The following is an 8,514-nucleotide window of genomic DNA, read 5'->3' on the forward strand; positions in this document are numbered from 1 at the left end:
TACCATACGATGGGTAGCTGTTATATTTCCTCATGTAAGCCTTCTCGAATGTTGCTTTATCGAAAAAGATGCCTTTGACTTCTCTCAATGTATTGAGCCTCGATTTCATGTGGAGTTTTAAAAATTACCAATCCATTCCTATATTTGGTAAGGCAATAATAAGCGTAGATGGTCATGACCCCACTCTAAAATATCTTTCACGAAAATTTTGAAGATTTTCACGAAAATTTTCAATTATTAGTACATTTTCAACCAATATTTTGTTTTGCCCAAAAAAGTATCTAATCTAACCTAAAGTTGCTGAGATCAACACAATGTAACTAAAACTGTTTGATACGAAGCATGAAATGGACGTAAACTTCTAACAAAATTAACTTTGAAAATCTTCTTGAATTATTAAGAACCACGAGAGAGTGCATGAAAATCACACAAGATATTCATTAATTGAAAACAACGGCCTAAGTTACGAAATTGCCATGTTCTGAGGGATGCTAATTTAATAGACAATTTGGGATAGAACAGAGAGAGAAGAATGGAATTAAGACTTTTGCATGACCATTCAAGTAATCAAACCTGAATTTGAAGAAGACTGAAAGCGTGTTCTTGGGCATTGACAATGATTGATTTGATTTTCTGAACCTATAATTACGCTGCTATTTGCTGTCTCCTTGCAATTTTACATGTCATACAACGTGTTTATGTGCTGTTCTTTTGTAGGTACAAATTTTGCTATAAAAAATAGAGTTAAAGTTCATATCATGTCAAGAATAATAGTACAATTCAGTTTGCATGAGATCAGAGAGATGTTGTCAGGAGTCGAAGAATTCTTACTTATGAGAATTATCTTAAACTACAACAAAATGCTTTGAATCACTAGAATTCTTTTTGTACTAGTTTCGATAGAAATGCAAAAATTTTCACTATTATCTCTGTTAATGGAATTCAAAGAAGCAGATGCTTTTTCTGATAAAAATCAATCTGATATTAATGTGGAAACCAAATGGCTCGTATCGAGAAGCTCAATCATTAGTTTCTTATACATGTTAATCGTTTGGTTCGCATCATATTCCAATGAACAACTGTCCTGTCCAACTTCAAGGCGCATTAACCGAACTTTTCCTTACGATCAGGACTGCAAAATATATCTTACTTGAATTTGAGTTTCAAATCAAAATTTGGAACTAATGGTAAGATTGAATGTAAACATGTTTTTTTATAGAGTATGCTTTAGCTCTTAACGAAAAAAATATACTTGGAAGAATCCTTGTAAACAAACAAGACTTTACCTTATTGGTGATTTTGGTGGTATTTTGGTGAAGCGGAAAATCATAGCGAACTTCACCTAAGATTGAACTAACAAGGCAATTTAAATCTTTTAAACAGGTCATCCTGCTTGGACATTGCATACATTTTGTATAAAATGATATGATAAGATAAGAATATTAAGGCTTGAAGTAGCTGGACTCAAACTTTATCAATATTATATATTCGATTTTTCCCACAACTTGTAAACTTAAGTAATCTTTTAAACTGAGAGTAATTCAAAAGCGGAGCCTTCTGTTTTGAATCTACTTTTCTTCACTTGGGGCATCGGAGTTCTAGTTTCCCTAACAGAATTTACCCATGGTCCTGTTTAAGAATAATTCCAAAATACATTTGAGATAAAAATTTTCATGAGTCTAGCCCCAGTAAAGTAAAAAAATTCTTGCAAAACAGTTGTCTTGCAAGAACTATCCAGTCTATCATCCGACTGGCTTTGCTTTTGTTGTTAAAAATCATCAAAAAATCTACTTCAAAAAACAATCGCGTAAGCAACATGGGTCTCGTAAGCATTTCGCGAGTTATTTACATATCTCTTAACTAATGTTTGTTGAGTAAATATTTCTTAATTCCTTGACATTACATCCTTGTTAATTTTGATAAGCAAAAGCCCTTGTTGAAAATAGAAAATTTGATTTAAAACATGGTAACTTAAACGACAGAAAAAGTAAAGGCTCATTTTTGTGTGAAGAACTGTATTTAAACAAACAAGAATACTCGAGTCTTTCAGTTGTTTTATAGCAAAAGTGGGGTGGGATGGGTGCCAAAGGGAGCAGTGCCCCCCTCCCACGATTTTTTCCAGAGACATCCTTATCAAATCAAAAGGCTTGCCCTCCAATTTTCGACCGGATGTCTGTCACTATCTTGTAGTTTTATAACGTTTCAAGTTACTTTGGTTGTGTAAATTTAATTTTTTCGTAGAATTTGTGCAAAAAAACAAGCAGAAACGAGTCCTTTACGGAGGATTTCATGGCATAAAAGGTGATACAATAAGGTGCATATGTAATGCTGTTAACATTCAACTTAATTTTTCAAATATTTGAAATATATCAATATATTTGCAGTTAACTCAAGTTTGAAAAATACATTGCAATGTATGTGACAAGATTTCCGGGGAAATTAGGGTTTTCAATGATCACAAGGGATTTTTTACAAACACTTAACATCTTCAACCCCCTACCTCTGTAAGTAGTCGTACGTCTTTGGCGACCCCATATGCAAAGTTTTAACGCAGTGAAACAAGGCTTTTGGCAAACATTGTAGTTTTACTGAAGAAACTTTTAGAAGAACTTGAAACTTTGCATTTCGGCTTCATCTCGCTTTTTATTAATTTTCAGATAATTTAATATTAGGGAAAGTATTATTACAGGGGTTGTGAAATGAAAAATGCTTACTTTGTATTATATCATTTTTCCATGGAAAGTATATTGAAGACTAGTTTTTTGTGAATAACTATAAAGCAGATGGAAGAAAAATGAAACTAAACTACAAGGCTGCCGGGCGCAGGCTCGAACAGGGTGGCGGAAGGAGCAATGGGAAGAAAAAGGGCACAAACATCTAGTCTTTCCATACACATTGGTTATTGAAAAAATGATATAGCTTTCATGGTAATTTAGAAATGTTGAAAACAGTTACACAGTGCACGTAGAGGGTAGAGGGTAAACATGGCTATGTGCTCCATTCTGGGGTCATGCACTCTTGGGGATACTTAATTTTTTGCTTGTATAAATCTCCCGTCTATGTATGTTTCATATACTCTTTTTTTCAAGCAAATTTTCAGTCTTTATCCCTTTCGAAACAAATTTCAGTCTTTACAAAGCAAATTTTCAGTCTTTATCCCTTTCAAAACAATTTTCAGTCTTTGCGAAGCAAATTTTCAGTCTTTATCCCTTTCAAAACAATTTTCAGTCTTTACGAAGCAAATTTTCAGTCTCTACCTCTTTCAAAGCGAATTTTCAGTCTTAACCTATTTCAAAGCAAGTTCTTAGTCTATCTCTTCCAAATTTAGCCAGACACAAAATAAACAGCTAAACTGTTTTCTCCAGAACAATTGAATTTCCGAGATTTCATACACTGCGCAGTATTACGCTGGTTGACATACCTAACCGGCTGAGAAACACCTGACGACGTACTGAGGAGACGTTTCCCGCCAAAAAGACAGTCTCTTTCGCAGTAGATGTTGATAGAAATTGAGAATCACGGGGGTTTGCGCTTTCTGCAGCAACGCCTAGATTTTGATTGTTTCACTTAGCATCTAAAGGCAAAATATCTGGCAATGAAAATGGTAGATACTTTTTACACTTTTTCTAGTCAGGGAGGGCCAGTACCCCCCCGTGCCCCCCTCTGGCTCCGGCGGCCCTGAACTATATCTTTTGATTAAGAGAACATTCTACCAAAGCACATTTACATATTTCCATGCGCTTGCTTTCCATAAACAACGCTACGGCACTGCACCTAGGCTCATGGAGAACGGAGGAGCAGCGCTTCGAATAAGACTACGAATCCGTGCGGCAAGACTGACTCTTTGTACGGCGGCCGTTTCGCAGATTTGTGCTTATGCACAAATTCAATTATTGAGTTTTCAATGCCTCACACTGCTATTTATTGGTTTGCCATTTACGTAAAATAAATGTTATCAACTTGTCTATATTTACCAAGTCAAAAGATCGTGATGTACTTTTGTTGATTTTTATTTTCAGGGTAACATAATGAAATAATCGACAAAAGTAGATAGTTATTTCCTAAAAGCTTAAAATCGAACATCGCGTGCATGACTTTGCAGAAATCTGTCTTACCTTGAATGTAATCTCTTCAGGTTCACCTATCAACTTTTTTTAACAAAGGTGTAACCTCGAGATGGCAATGGAGTCAATAAATTTTCACTTAGATGTATTAGATAAATGAACCATGTATTATGTAATAAGCCTTCTGGTCTACCAATGTAACATGACAAACGACACAGATAAGAAACATGACAAGACTGCTTCACTATCATACCTGATTTTAAGACATACCTTACATCATTTCATGGGGGCTTATTCGAGGTTGGGGGCTTTTTTCATAAAAATGTTTTTATGTTAAGGGTGTATTCGAGGGGAGAAAGCTTATTCAAAGTGTGGGCTTATTTGAGGATTTATGGTATTATAAGAAAATCGAGCTGTCTCTTCTAAATGTTAACAAAGTTCTCATTTGACTCTCGCTACAACTTTTTAAATCTTCTAACTTCTTTTATAATGAACTTGTTGCATGTCTTATCGCTGCAAAATTTGGTAACTGCACATTGCCTCTCAAGTACTGCATCAATTTGCTACAACTGTCAAAAGTTTGTATTGAAAATTTTTTTTTTTCAAGTTGATGATAGATTTAACAACAGCATAGCTTTAATGCATTTTGTTTACTTAGGAAGAAAGACTTGTTGATTACGGAAAAGTCCGATCTTACTTTTATAAACTCCTGATTCTACCTAACATTTGTCAAGGAGAGCCTGCCGAGTCTTAAAGAGACAATTTAATCTACATTTTGGTAGTATTTTCTAAGCCCTAAAATGTTATACAATAACTAATATTTGTTCAAGGTTTCTACATTCAAATCCGAGGCAAGTAAACATTTGTTGCAGCTTTCAAGATTTCATTGAGTCGTTGCTAATAATAGCAAGCTTCTTATCTATCTAAGATTCATGCCTTAACGCTTCAGATGAGAAATGATTCATTTCAATCTTGCCACAAATACATTACAAAATCAGAGGAAGCACTTGATGAATTGGCAAAGGTGGGCATTCGCTTTTCTTAACGACTGTTGTAGAGATAGTCTGCGGCATAACCATGGCTCCTTCGGTTCAAGCTTCAAACATTCTCTCCTCGCCGTTATACAATATGCCCAGTAGTGTAGAGCCAAAAAGAGGGTTGGTGGCTGTACTTTCCGCCACAGAGGCTATTTGGGAGGGAGAAATGGTGAGGCTGCGGGAGGGAAAAATGGTGAAGCTGCGGAGCATTGGAGGGGGCGGAGAAGAAGAAAAAAAGAAAAATCTGCCGCTATTTTCTTCCTCCCTCTCCCTCGCAGTTCCTCCACTTTTCCCTTTCCTTCCCAGTTCCTATCATCCTATTCTTTTTCCCTCCCAAATCTCCCTCCAAAATAGTCTCTGCGGAGGAGAGTAGGGTGGCTGTGTGGCTTTCCCTATATTGTATACAAAATGTACGTCTCAGTTGTTTTCGTTCGCATGGCTCCTCAATATCAATTTATTTACCTTTTCATTTTTTCTAGGGGTAAATCATTTTTCAATGTCTAATTGCCACTTGAGTAGAAAAATCTTAAAACAAAGAACTTAAAGTAGCAAAATTTCGAGTTTATGGCATTTATTGAATTTTCAGTTATCAAAAGGTCACACATGAATACAAATGTCAAAAAGTAGTATCGGTTCCATTATTTGATCCTGGCAGAAATTAGCCATGATATTTTAGAATTACCCAGAAAAAAGAGGAGGGGCGCAGACCTATAATTAACAACAAACTGGTTTAGGTGGCCTAAAATATCAAATTTAACAGTTAGTTTTACGTTAAAAGAACTCACGTTTGTCAGCAGTGATCTACCTTTGAGACGCTTTAGTACGGCTGCTAACCGCAAATTCCTTAATCAACTTTTGAGCGACTAGAGGTTTTATATAGAATGAAAGGTCAAAAAAGCTAGTTACGAATAGGTAATTAATTAGCTTTCAAATTCATAAGACAGATACTTTGAAATGTTTCAAGGATAAGCCTGCTTGGTAAATACAGGAGAATTGTCTGCAGAACTAAATCGGAGATTTTCCGCTAATTGCAAAACCCAGTGTGTTGCGAGCAAGAGCGATTGGAATCATAGCTCACTACGCCTTTCTAACATCAGCGTCGCAAAAGTTGATGGTCAATCGTGGATGTGGAGAATCTAGAGCAAACACGAACCCCATTGGCTAAGAACAATGCAATGGTTAACCAAAACAGCTGATAACAAAAATAAACTGCGATAGTTTGTTGATTATCACTACGGGGCAGAGAAATATCCCGACACCATGTTGTGGCTTACATTTGTTATCATTGCAAAGCTATTAAAAATAAGTCTGCAGAAGGCCTTGCACACATTTGAAAGAGAAAGTATTTCAGCAATTCTGGCAAGAAAAGTCGCACAGTTGTTATTAGAATTTAGCTGTTCGGTTATTCGAAGTTGAGGAAGTGGATTGCAGGCAGATTGTGGCTTAAGAACATTGACGGATTACCCAAGCTGCATCACAATACTGAGCGGAGCATATAATTATCGAAAGCAAATATGCAGATGACATTAATGCCAAGGCTTTTATCTTGTGTAGATATTTGAAATTCATCTTTTTATGTGAAAATCGTTGTTCTGGTGGAGAAAAGCCCACAGCATCCTCGGCGATCGACGTAGCTTCAAATTCATTACATTGAGGTCTCCTTCAGTGCAAGGATCGATACGGATTCAGAGAATAAATGCAACGGTTGGACAGTCATTTTGATTTAGAATGTCAGAACAGAATGGCATGTCAATGCACAGTATTTTCCAGCGAAAAGACTCTACAGCTAATCAAGCAGATGTCAGCTTGTCAAATCATGAGGACACAGGCCCCTTGCGATCTCCAATATGGAAGCCGAAGTCACCCGAGTTACGAAGAAGAAAGTATAGTCTTGCTTCTGTTATGCGCAAACTCGAAAAGAAGTCAGACGAAAACAAGGAAGAGCTAAAGGAAAGAAAACTGCAGAAACGCGAATCAGCCAACAATAACAAACATTTGAAACGGGGGATTTTTAATCTGCGCTCTAGACAAAACAACAATAATAACAACAAGAATATAACTGAAGAAGTTTGCAACGAAAACGTTGTTTCCTTTATACCACCCATACCAAGTGAACTGGGATATAATGATTTGGTGATCGAGGAGGTTGAAAAGCCGCGATCAGGTTCGATAATACACGCGTCTGAGAACATTCTGCTGAGTGATGTGCAGCGGCCACGAAGTCCTCGGTTTCAAAGGAATTCCGGACGCCAGAAAAATCAGGTAAAATCTAATTCTGAGCCTCCAAGCCCAAACCCAACTCAAGCGAACCGCTATAATCTATCGCCTGGCCGCCACCCCCGAAGATTTCGTTTCGACTCTGGTTATGAAGATAATGGGGATAAATCATCCAGAGATACCTTATCGCCACCGTCACCGCGTTCGCCGAGCATCAATTTAACCAACGCGGACATTCGCGCGTTAGCGTATACGGAGTTAGGGAGGGTGCTTCAAGGCAAACTATTTCATTCAAAACATGTTGCTAGGTGGTCAAAACGAATTACTGAAGGTCTAGTGCTCAAAATTAGAAGACTGACTGGTAACCAGAAGAAGGTCATCGCAACTGTGTTTATTGGAGAGAAATTCCCCGGAACTGTCGAAGTTTTCGTATCATCGCCACGCTTAACGGAACAAGATAATTTCCAAACTGTATCTATACAAATTAATGATATTTTTGCATGGGTATCAGTTATCTGTACGAATGCATAAACGTATTGCAAAGGCAATATTCATTGACGTCATCAGTATAGTGCTTTATGGATGATACCAACTAGGCAGTTATATTCCGGCACACGCATGCAATGTTTAGCACCCACAATGCCACGAGCAAATTAAAAACAAGCATCAGAAGAACTTTAGGCTTGGCAGAGAAGCGGATAACTAATGGAACAACAAATAGTTTCCAAGCAAACAAATATGCCGCGCTGCTATATGATCGGCTCAATTTCGGCACATAGAGAAACTTAAATGAGAATTTGAGTAATCAATTAACGTAATCCATGTTACTAAGGAAAATCATACTTGGAAATATGGTGTCTTATACTAAACAAGATCAAGAAAATTTTGATTTTCTAAGAAATTTTCTATCAGAGAATAATATTGGATGGAGGGAAAAAGAATATCTTACAATCAATAGTTAAACCACGTGTGTTTGGACGAGCCTCTTCTTACTTTAGGCTTACTATGTCAGGGACTGAAGTACTTCACCAGAACAAAAATGAATTGGGCTTTTAGATGCAATTTATATATCGTATAAATTGCCGAAAGCATGAAATCTTCGCAATAGATACTTGAAAAACGTTTCCTTTTGAAGTTTTAAATCTTGATATTACTAGAAAGTATATTAGGAATTCAAGATATTACATTGGAAGCTC

The sequence above is a fragment of the Rhopilema esculentum genome, chromosome 12 (assembly GCF_057945365.1).
Source record: "Rhopilema esculentum isolate cy_ngs chromosome 12, ASM5794536v1, whole genome shotgun sequence".
Lineage (NCBI taxonomy): Eukaryota > Metazoa > Cnidaria > Scyphozoa > Rhizostomeae > Rhizostomatidae > Rhopilema > Rhopilema esculentum.